The sequence below is a fragment of the Eubalaena glacialis genome, chromosome 11 (assembly GCF_028564815.1).
Source record: "Eubalaena glacialis isolate mEubGla1 chromosome 11, mEubGla1.1.hap2.+ XY, whole genome shotgun sequence".
NCBI lineage: Eukaryota > Metazoa > Chordata > Mammalia > Artiodactyla > Balaenidae > Eubalaena > Eubalaena glacialis.
Genome location: NC_083726.1, coordinates 96847477 through 96860234, shown reverse-complemented (window position 1 = coordinate 96860234; position 12758 = coordinate 96847477). Strand labels below are relative to the sequence as shown.

Sequence of the window (12758 nt, the reverse complement as noted above, 5' to 3'; positions counted from 1 at the left end):
CCTCCCACTAATTAAAAATATGTAAATAAACACAAACAATTAATTTTTCCTATTTCCTGTATCTGTGAATTGCATGGCTTTTATTTCAATTACTTAACGTTAAAATTCATCCCTTATTGCTCCAGAAAGTCTACCCTAACGATTCCATCTTTGGATTTCTGCCCCTATCTGTCCCCAGGTTTTACCATCTTGGTCCTGACTTTCTGGATCTCTTGCTTAAATGACTACAATGGCCTCCTACCTTCCCCTTTTAGCTTCTCCCCTTTCAATCAACCTCATACTGCCAGCATATTAACTAATTAATCCAAGGCATAGACCTAATCACCACCCATGTTCCCTTAAAAAACAAACAAAAATTTTTAATGGCTCCCCAAGTCCTGTTAAGTCTAATCACTAGCATGAGATTCAAAGTCGTCTTTACAGATTTGAACTGTAAAGTTTCTTTATGTTGTAAAGAGCCCACCATAACTTTACAGTCATTATCTCCCTTTTGTATACTCTGTGCTGAATCCAAACTTACCCAAGCCGAAAAAGACACTTAAGACACCAGGATCTTAAATATATACTAGTTAAGCCCTACCAGTATCTAACATCTCTGCTAGGAAAATCATCCTTTAAGATCCAGCTCAAATACTGTTTTGTCTATGAAACTTTCTTTCTCTTTTCTATGAACCCTCATAGACCGTCAGGTTGTAGCTCTTTTGTAGGCTTTTTGACATTATATCTCACACTATAATATTGGGTTTTGGATCTTCAAACTAAATTCATTTAGCACAAGCTATAAGCAAAGCACTTTGAAAAGTATTTTAGGGATACAGTGGAGAACAAGACAGATTCATTCAGCAAAATGCAAAGAGAAAAAAAAATTTTTTTTAACTGGAGTGGAAAGTGGAAAGTCATTCAAGCAGTTGAACGAACTCAAGGGCCAAATAAGATAATGCCTGACAATTACCATATGGATTTAGTGTGATGGAGATAACTGATGACCTTAGCAATGGTTGGCAGGATAGGAGTAGAAGAGGACTGACCAGCAAGAAGGAAGAAAGAAAATGGAGACAGTAAGTTAAACCTTTGGGGAAATACGTATATGAAGGGAGTGGTAGCTGGAGGGAGAAGTAAGATCAAAGGGAAGTTTTTGTTTACTATTTAAGAGGGGAAACTTGACATGTTTAACCACTAAAGTTTCCAATAAAGAAGAAGTTGAAGATACTCAATTGAAGAATCAACGTTTTTGGAACTGCCAGAGGAAGTAGGTTTAAGCATGGGGGAGGGACTGGCCCTTCCAGGAGAAGAGAACCTCCCAGCAAAAAAGGCACTGGAATCACAGCAGATTCAACAATTTTAGGTGCATATGTGAAGCTGAGGCTGCATACCCGCTCCTTCAAAAAACAGTGTCAAAGAGCAATTTCCTTATTTCTCCATTTAAACATAAACCTGATTCCTATTCTTATGACTAAAAGGGAAAGAATTTAGAATAAACAAGAATTTTTAAGAAAATTATACTAAGTATTCATAAGCAAACAGATTTATTTATTTATGAAAACAAAATATATATTTATTACATGAATATTCTAAAAGTCAAATAATGAAAATCTAAGCTTATATACCTAATTATAGTTTTAAGATAGTTTTTAATGCATTGATTCAAAAGTCTGACACATTTCTAGTAAACAGTTATTGGGCAATTGGAAACTGCTGCCATAAGACTGCTAGGAGAAGGCACTCCCACCTCCTCAATTCCTTTTTCAATAATCACTTTGATTCTTTGACATGACAGTAATAATAATTTTAGAAACAACCCTTCCTTCCAAATATCAATGATACCTTCTATAACCTAATTTTTCTGAAAATAAATATGAACATTTTCCTCTGTTATTTATATAGTATATCCTTATTTTTTCATTTATATTAAAAATGGTCACTTCTAACGTGATTCCTAATTCAACCAATTTTTATTTACACATTGCACACATTGGTTTAACAAATGTAAAGGAACTGCAGAGATAACAGTAGCAATGCAATTCTCCTTATGGAAGAAGCAGGGTTCGTCATTTAGCAGGCAAACACAGGTTAAAGACCCCAAGTTGTCCTCCTGGTAAGTTTCAGAGCTGGTTCCAGAATTCATGCCCTATAAGTCCTATGAAGCTGTTTGTTTTTTTTTTTTAACTGCTCCGTGTTTTCTTCTCATAAATAGTCTTATCAATCATGTGATCATTACAATAAACCACAACATAATTTTCAAATATTCTCCCTTACAACCAGGAGATAAAAATTCATGACTTGTTTATGGAGTTACACAAGGCTATGTAGTTTTGGTTGAAATTAAAAATGACAAACAAATGGGAAATTCAGCTATGCAAAGCAACTAATTGGATACACAAATTTCTAAATATTACATACCCTTGTCATTAATGTGCCTATTATGAAAAAATAAGTTATACAGAACTGAAGAACACGATTCAAAATCAAAAGAATTTTGCAAATTAAAGACATGAAAACGAAAAATGATAGCTCTACTATTTAACATGAGCTCCCTGAACAAAATCATCAGTCAAAATCTTAATCAGATAATGTTGCCCTAATCATTGTTAAAGTCTATTTTCATTCATAATTTAGATTCTGTGTATAAAGAAAGAAATTTTTAATGTTTTACCCAAGCTGTAAGTCCAAGCGATCCTTAAACCTTGCGAGCCACATCATGCCCCTTTATTGGCTGAAACCCCCTGAATGATTCCCATCTCACTCAGAATAATAGTCAAGGTTCTGCCATGGTCTACCAGGCCTTATAAAATGGTCATCACCACATCCTACCCTTTCTCATCTCTTACTTCTCCACTCCTTACTCTCTCTGGCCACAGTGCCCTTCTTGACGCTCCTTCAACATACCAAGCACACTCATTATACCTGTTCTTCCCACTGAATGTAACTCTCTTCACCCATATATCTAAATCATTCCCTCTCACTACATTCAAGTCTGTACTCCGTTCTCTCCTTATCAGAAAGGCCTACCCTAGACATGGTATTGGATACAGTCTCCCACCATTCTCAATTTACTCTGCTTTATTTCCTCCTTAGTATGCATCCCCATTAACATATATATTAAAATCCTCATGTTATGTTTTCCTCCACTAGAATGAAAACTCCAGAAGAGTAGGAACTTCTGTTGTATGTATGAATGAATGATCATCTTATCATTTCATCCAGCTGAATAGGGAACTTCTCCAGAGAAACAACAGTAAAAAAAAATCTTAACATTCTTGAGTTCTTCAAATATCAATACAATTTAAAGTGAAGTATGAGTATCAATGGTATTCTTTACCAAATATAAATTGGTGAAGATGACAAATGATGATGGTATTTTTTATGTGCGTGTACAATGTTGTGTGCAGAGTTGTTTGTGTTCCATAACCTGTAAGGCACATAATTCAGTGGGTCTGCATCATATCAAGCAACATAGATTAATCTCTGTTACTAATATTTCATGTGACAGTGGGAAGCAATGTAGGTTTGTAAAATAGATGGATTAGACTGAAGTTCTTGCTATGCGTCAAGACTATAAGGGATCTATGAGGTCTCTTCCTTCTTGATCTTACTTCCAAACATGCAAAACTCAAACGACTGTATTCAGTTTAACGTCAATATATACATACAGCTGGATGCCAAGAAAATCCACTACTTTTGGCTTCAATTTATTTCTTTTTAATGTTTAGTTCAATGATATTTATAAACTGAAAATTGGGAGATGTTTACTACCAGAAAACTCTTTATGCAAGTATCACCAAAAAGTGGTTCTCAACTCTGCAAGAATCAGTGCAGACATACTTACAAACCCAATTACTTGGGCATATCATTCTAAACACAGCTTTCTGCAGGACTCTTTCTTAATTTAGCCAAGAGCAGAGACCCGAGTATATGCAATGCATCAAGATACACTTGAAATTATCTTTCCTTTAAGCTGGAGAGTGGTGTTCTCTCAAGATTCATACAATAATAATCTGTTTAGTCTGTAATTCCAGAAAATAACTAAATCCCTGAAGCATCCTGGCAGAAGAACTTTAAGCTTAGATCCTTTCTGAATAAGCCATTTCACTTGAAGAGAGGTGATCAGACTGAAGAACAAAGCTATTTATCTCTGTGTGATGGAACCTGAAAAGCCCACTGGTAATTGCTCTCCAGGAGGCCTGGATGTGGAGGAGCTAAGTCAAACTCCAGGAGAGTTGTGGAAGTGGTAACACTAGAGGGGTAACAGGAAGGGAGAGGACTCCCAAGCTTCTGGAAATAACTAAGCAATAGTAGCAAGAGTTGTAATCACTATTTAAGACAACTGGTAGTCTTCCTTGAAGCAGGAGATGAACACGAGCCATCAGTCACTCATGGTAACACTCAGGGAAATGGGGACTACAAAGGCCAGCATGGCTGCATCCAGCTTACTGAGGGGTGTGACTTACACTAAACTTTCCACAATGGCTGACAAATGCTCACAGTAGACCCTTTGACTAATAAACCTTCAATTTACATATGGTAGTCAACATTCAGTAGTTAAAATTAGCGTTGGTAAACAGATTGACTCTAAGAGCATCAAGAGCTTTTAGAGGTGTCTCTGTGCCCAGAGAACAGGGCAGAAAAGAAAGGAAACTTGACTTTCATGACCCAAGTGTTCTCCCACTACAATTACATAATTAATAACATTGTATATGTTTTAAAGTTTTGATTCTGGAAAAGTCATCAAAAAGTCTTCATTTCAAAACAGTTTACACCCTAAAAAGGATAATAGAAATCAGGGTAACTGTGTACCATATTAGGTAAGAAATCTTCTTCTATTCCTGAAAATCTCTTCAAATTATTTTTTCATCTTCAAATCCTAAAAAGAGAATGCCTAAATGCTGAACTTATTATCTAAAGGCTTTAGTCTTTAACTTGCAAAACTGAAGACCACACCAAGTAAGCATGGATAAGAAATAAACAAGTGGCAAGAGATCAAGAACTCCAAAATTAATGACAAAAGAATGATCAGCAAATGATAATAACACAATATTCTGACCTGCTGAGTCTGCAATCTCTCCCACTCCTGATGTCCTTGATATTATCTATTTCTTGCAATTCTAAGAAAAAAATAACAAAGAAAGACAAGTATTTAGGGAAAAATCAAAGTAATTCCAAAATACTTAGGTGAAAAAAAAAATTAAACATTATAAAGAGTTAAGATTTCTACTACATAACTTTGGAAGAAATATTAAGTAATTTCATTCTAAAATTTTTTCTAGACCAGATTCATAGCCATACAACATCAGACTCATAGGACTATGCCAGTTAATAGCTGATGAATGAATAATAAATGAACACTCAAAAAACAAACTTTCATAAATGACAGACAAGATATAATGATAGTTGAAATGTAAAAAAAATGTGAACCAATTATCTTGAAGCTGTTTCAATTAAATCACTTTTAAAAATTTTATATTATTAATTCAGTCATGTAAGCACATGTGCATGTACGTAGCCTATGATCACCCTGGGCCCAGTTTTATTGAGAGAAACAATTTTAACCATTCTTATAGTCCATGACAGTTAACTTAAAATATACTTATAATGCAACCTTACTTACAACTACAATACTTTAAGGATAACAGGCTAATGGGCACTGAAATTTATTAAATACAGACTAGCACTTACCAAAGCGTGGTGCTACATTGTACTAGGATACTAGGGTGTATAAGAATAAAGGGTTTACAAACTCACTGGATAATTTCTACGTTAAAACAATAAAAACAAAAATAGCAAAACAAAACCAGAAACACCATATTGATACTTAGTCACTTTATCTGAGCCAGACCCCAAAGACTAGGATTTAAGCATTGGTCCTATGACAGAAGAGCTTTATGTCTTTAGAAATTTATCTAACCTCTTTGAAGGTTTATTTTCTTGATCTGTAAAATGGTTTCATAGCCTTGATATAAATCCAAAAATTAAAAAAATTTTCAATACATGTAACTATATTATCATTATTTTATTATTTATTTATCGATATAGAATTCTTTTTTATAAGGGGAGGTTCATTATCTATTCTCAGCTTTTTAAACTTTAGCCTCAGAATGATTATGGTTGCAAAATGGTTTCAAAATGTTTAAACATTTGTTAATGACTTTTATGATCTTGAAACATGATTATTAAAATTGTATAAATATAAATTACATAACGTTTATGCCTTAGGAGGGTACAGTTACGTGTACCATCAATCACATTATGTGGTTAGTATTTTATTTTATTTATGTATTGTTAATTAATTAATTAATTAATTTTTGGATGCACTGGGTCTTCGTTGCTGCACGCGGGCTTTCTCTAGTCACGGAGAGTGGGGGCTACTCTTCGTTGTGGTGTGCGGGCTTCTCATTGTGGTGGCTTCTCTTGTTGCGAAGCATGGGTAATAGGCATGCGGGCTTCAGTAGTTGTGGCATGCGGGCTCCGTAGTTGTGGCTCGTGGGCTCTAGAGCACAAGCTCAGTAGTTGTGGCACACAGGTTTAGTTGCTCCACAGCATGTGGGATCTTCCCAGACCAGGGATCAAACCCGTATCCCCTGCATTGGCAGGCGGATTCTTAACCACTGCGCCACCAGGGAAGCCCTCTGGTTAGTATTTTAAACAAGACTTCAAAATGATACTCTGAGGGTAACAGAATTCTACTTCTAGGATATTGATCTAACATACTAGAGCCAGAGATTTAGAGATGATCTAGGACCAGGTTACCTGTATAACTTTTGATTATTAGTTTACGTAAGACTTCTCATTTTTGAAAGAAACAATAATTTGGGGTGGTTTCTGGGGTACCTAAATTCTTTTAAAGGCTATAAAATAGTAAAAGAAATTACACACCAAGACTAAGTGGGATTTATCCTAGGAATGCAAAGTTGGTTTAATATCTAAGTATCAAATAATGTAACATATCATACTAATAAAATAAAAGACAAAACCATACGATCATATGGTAGATGCTGAAAAGCATTTGACAAAATCCAACACCCTTTCATGATATAAACATTCAACAAACTAGCAATAGAAGGGAACTTCCTCAGCCTAATAAAGAGCATCTACAAAAACCTCACAACTATCATACGTAGTAGTAAAAGACTGACTGGTTTCCCACTATGATCAGAAATAAGACAAGGGTGTCCACTCATGTCACTTCTATTCAAGACTGTACTGGAGGGAGACCTTCAAGATGGGGGAGGAGTAAGACGTGGAGATCATCTTCCGCCCCACAAATACATCAGAAATACATCTACATGTGGAACAACTCCTACAGAACATCTACTGAACGCTGGCAGAAGACCTCAGACTTCCCAAAGGCAAGAAAATCCCCACGTACCTGGGTAGGGCAAAAGAAAAAAGAAAAAACAGAGACAAAAGAATAGGGATGGGATCTGCACCTCTGGGAGGGAGCTGTGAAGGAGGAAAAGTTTCCACACACTGGAAAGCCCCTTAACTGGTGGAAACGAGGGGAGGGTGCAGGGGAAGCTTCGGAGCCATGGAGGAGAGCTCAGCAACAGGGGTGCAGAGGGCAAAGCGGAGGGATTCCCGCACAGAGGATCAGTGCCGACCAGCACTCACCAGCCCAAGAGGTTTGTCTGCTCACCCACCAGGACGGTTGGAGGCTGGGAGCTGAGGCTACGGAATCAGAGGTCAGATCCCAGGGAGAGAACTGAGGTTGGCTGCGTGAACAAAGCCTGAAGAGGGCTAGTGCACCACAGCTAGCCAGGAGGGAGTCCAGGAAAAAGTCTAGAACTGCGTAAGAGGCAAGAGACCATTGTTTTGGGGTGCACGAGGAGAGGGGATGCAGAACACCGCCTAAACGAGCTCCAGAGACGGGCGCGAGCCACGGCTATCAGCACGGACACCAGAGACAGGCATGAAGTGCTAAGGCTGCTGATGCAGCCACCAAGAAGCCTGTGTGCAAGCACAGGTCACTATCCACACTTCCCCTCCCAAGAGCCTGTGCAGCCTGCCACTGCCAGGGTCCCGTGATCTGGGGACAACTTCCCCGGGAGAACACACAGCACACCTCAGGCTGTTGCAATGTCATGCTGGCTTCTGCCGCTGCAGGCTGGCCCGCCTTCCATAACCCTCCTTCCCCCCAGCCTAAGTGAGCCAGAGCCCCCTAATCAGCTGCTCCTTTAACCCCATCCTGTCTGGGCGGGAACAGACGCCCTCAGGTGACCCACAGGCAGAGGCGGGGCCAAATAAAAAGCTGAACTTCAGGAGCTGTGCCAACAAAGAAGACAAAGGGAAATTTCTCCCAGCAGCCTCAGCAGCAGTGGATTAAATGTGCACAATCAACTTGATGTACCCTGCATCTCTGGAATACCTGAATACACAATGAATCATCCCAAAATTGAGGCGGTGGACTTTGGGAGCAACTGTAGACTTGGGGTTTCCTTTCTGCATCTAATTTGTTTCTGGTTTTATGCTTATCTTAGTTTAGTATTTAGAGTTTATTATATATTGGTAGATTTGTTTATTGATTTGGTTGCTCTCTTCCTCCTTTTTCTTTTCTTATATATAGATATATATTTTTTTCCTCTTTCTCTTTTTGTAAGTGTTTATGTGTATGCTTCTTTGTGTGATATTGTCTGTATAGCTTTGCTTTTACCATTTGTACTTGGGTTTTGCCTGTCCGTTTTTTTGGTTTGTTTGTTTCTTTGTTTGTTTCAGTATAGTTTTTAGCGCTTGTTATCATTGGTGGATGTGTTTTTTGGTTTGGTTACTCTCTTCTTTCTTTTTTTATCACTTTAAAAAATTTTTTATTTTTAATAATTTTTTAATTTATTATTTTAATAACTTTATTTTATTTTACTCTTTCTTTCTTTTTTTCTCCCTTTTTATCCGAGCCATGTGGCTGACAGGGTCTTGGTGCTCCGGCCGGGTGTCAGTCCTGTGCCTCTGAGGTGGAGAGCCAAGTTCAGGACATTGGTCCACCAGAGACCTCCCAGCTCCACATAATATCAAATGGCGAAAGCTCGCCCAGAGACCTCCATCTCAACGCTAAGACCCAGCTGCACTCAACGACCAGTAAGGTACAGTGCTGGACACCCTATGCCAAACAACTAGCAAGACAGGAACACAACTACACCCATTAGCAGAGAGGCTGCGTAAAATCATAATAACCTCACAGACACAACAAAACACACCACCGGACGTGGGCCTGCCCACCAGAAAGACAAGATCCAACCTCATCCACCAGGAAGGCACTAGTCCCCTCCACCAGGAAGCCTACACAACCCACTGAAGAAACCTTAGCCTCTTGGGGCAGACACCAAAAACAACAGGAACTACGAACCTGCAGCCTGCAAAAAGGAGACCCCAAACACAGTAAGATAAGCAAAATGAGAAGACAGAGAAACACGCAGCAGGTGAAGGAGCAAGGTAAAAACCCACCAGACCAAACAAATGAAGAGGAAATAGGCAGTGTACCTACAAAAAAACTCAGAGTAATGATAGTAAAGATGACCCAAAATCTTGGAAATAGAATGGAGAAAATACAAGAAACGTTTAACAAGGACCTAGAAGAACTAAAGAGGAAACAAACAATGATGAACAATGCAATAAATAAAATTAAAAATTCTCTATAAAGAATCAATAGAAGTATAACTGAGGCAGAAGAACCGATAAGTGATCTGGAAGATAAAATAGTGGAAATAATTACCACAGAGCAGAATAAAGAAAAAAAAAGAATGAAAAGATTTGACAACAGTCTCAGAGGCATCGGGAACAACATTAAACACATCAACATTCAAATTATAGGGGTCCCAGAAGAAGAAGAGAAAAAGGGACTGAGAAAATATTTCAAGAGATTATAGTTGAAAACGTCCCTAATATGGGAAAGGAAATAGTCAATCAAGTCCAGGAAGCGCAGAGAGCCCCATACAGGATAAAGCCAAGGAGAAACATGCCAAGACACATATTAATCAAACTATCAAAAATTAAATACAAAGGAAAAATATTAAAAGCAGTAAGGGAAAAACAACAAATAATATACAAGGGAATCCCCATAAGGTTAACAGCTGATCTTTCAGCAGAAATTCTGCAAGCCAGAAGGGACTGACAGGACATATTTAAAGTGATGAAAGGGAAGAAACTACAACCAAGATTACTCTACCCAGCAAGGATCTCATTCAGATTCAACGGAGAAATTAAAACCTTTACAGACAAGCAAAAGCTAAGAGAATACAGCACCATCAAACCAGCTTTACAACAAATGCTGAAGGAACTTCTCTAGGCAGGAAACACAAGAGAAGGAAAAGACCTACAATAACAAACCCAAAACAATTAAGAAAATGGTAATAGGAACATACATACTGATAACTACCTTAAATGTAAATGGATTAAATGCTCCAACCAAAAGACAATGACTCATAGACTGGCTGAATGGATACAAAAACAAGACCCGTACATATGCTGTCTGCAAGAGACCCGCTCCAGACCTAGGGACATATACAGACTGAAACTGAGGGGATGGAAAAAGATGTTCCATGCAAATGGAAATCAAAAGAAAGCTGGAGTAGCAATTCTCATATCAGACAAAATAGACTTTAAATAAAGACTATTACAAGAGATAAAGAAGGACACTACATAATGATCAAGGGATCAATCCAAGAAGAAGATATAACAATTGTAAATATTTATGCACCCAACATAGCAGCACCTCAGTACATAAGGGAAGTACTAACAGCCATAAAAGGGGAAATCGACAGTAACACAGTCATAGTAGGGGACTTTAACACCCCACTTTCACCAATGGACAGATCATCCAAAATGAAAATAAATAAGGAAACACAAGCTTTAAATGACACATAAGACCAGATGGACTTAATTGATATTTATAGGACAGTCCATCCAAAACAACAGAATACACTTTCTTCTCAAGTGCTCATGGAACATTCTCCAGGATAGATCATAACTTGGGTCACAAATCAAGCCTTGGTAAATTTAAGAAAATTGAAATCGTATCAAGTATCTTTTCCGACCACAGTGCTAAGAGTCTAGATATCACTTATAGGAAAAACTCTGTAAAAAATACAAACACATGGAGGCTAAACAATACACTACTAAATAACCAAGAGATCACTGAAGAAATCAAACAGGAAATGAAAAGATACCTAGAAACAAATGACAATGAAAACACGACAACCCAAAACCTATGGGATGCAGCAAAACCAGTTCTAGAGGGAAGTTTATAGCAATACAATCCTACCTCAAGAAACAAGAAACATCTCAAATAAACAACCTAACCTTATACCTAAAGCAGTTAAAGAAAGAGAACAAAAGAACGCCAAAGTTAGCAGAAGGAAAGAAATCATAAAGATCAGATCAGAAATAAATGAAAAAGAAATGAATGAAACACTAGCAAAGATCAATAAAACTAAAAGCTGGTTCTTTGAGAAGATAAACAAAATTGATAAACCATTAGCCAGACTCAACAAGAAAAAAAGGGAGAAGACTCAAATCAATAGAATTAGAAATGAAAATGGAGAAGTAACAACTGACACTGCAGAAATACAAAGGATCATGAGAGATTACTACCAGCAACTCTATGCCAATAAAATGGACAACCTAGAAGAAATGGACAAATTCTTGGAAAAGCACAACCTTCCGAGACTGAACCAGGAAGAAATAGAAAATATAAACAGACCAATCACAAGCACTGAAATTGAGACTGTGATTAAAAATCTTCCAACAAACAAAAGCCCAGGACCAGATGGCTTCACAGGTGAATTCTATCAAACATTTAGAGAAGAGCTAACACCTGTCCTTCTCAAACTCTTCCAAAATATAGCAGAGGGAGGAACACTCCCAAACTCATTCTATGAGGCCACCATCACTCTGATACCAAAACCAGACAAGGATGCCACAGAGAAAGAAAACTACAGGCCAATATCACTGATAAACATAAATGCAAAATACCTCAAGAAAATACTAGCAAACAGAATCCAACAGCACATTAAAAGGATCATACACCATGACCAAGTGGGGTTTATCCCAGGAATGCAAGGATCCTTCGTATATTCAAATCAATCAATGTGATAAACCATATTAACAAATTGAAGGAGAAAAACCATATGATCATCTCAATAGATGCAGAAAAAGCTTTCAACAAAATTCAACACCCATTTATGATAAAAACCCTCCAGAAAGAAGGCATAGAGGGAACTTACCTCAACATAATAAAGGCCATATATGTCAAACCCACAGTCAACATCGTTCTCAATGGTGAAACACTGAAACCATTTCCTCTAAGATCAGGAACAAGACAAGGTTGTGCACTCTCACCACTATTATTGAACATAGTTTTGGAAGTTTTAACCACAGGAATCAGAGAAGAAAAAGAAATAAAAGGAATCCAAATCAGAAAAGAAGAAGTAAAGCTGTCACTGTTTGCAGATGGCATGATACTATACATAGAGAATCCTAAAGATGCTACCAGAAAACTACTAGAGCTAATCAATAACTTTGGTAAAGTAGCAGGATACAAAATTAATGCACAGAAGTCTCTGGCATTCCTATACACTAACAACAAAAGATCAGAAAGAGACACTAAGGAAACACTCCCATTTACCACTGCAACAAAAAGAATAAAATACCTAGGAATAAACCTACCTAAGGAGACAAAAGACCTATATGCAGAAAATTAGAAGACACTGATGAAAGAAATTCAAGATGATACAAACAGATGGACAGATATACCATGTTCTTGGATTGGAAGAATG

At 37.5% G+C, this 12758-nt stretch overlaps 1 protein-coding gene across 9 annotated transcripts in view; it reads right to left on the bottom strand.

Moving 5' to 3' along the window:
- SOX5 (SRY-box transcription factor 5) overlaps positions 1-12758 on the bottom strand; it is a 992512-nt gene that overhangs the window by 638178 nt on the left and 341576 nt on the right. For 8 of the 9 annotated variants that reach the window (XM_061206370.1, XM_061206379.1, XM_061206380.1 and 5 more), the window contains one exon: positions 5042-5102. The exons of the other annotated variant lie outside the window; for it this stretch is intronic. The gene's annotated coding sequence lies outside the window, so the exon portion shown is untranslated. The remainder of the gene's footprint in view (positions 1-5041; positions 5103-12758) is intronic. 9 annotated transcript variants of the gene reach the window in all.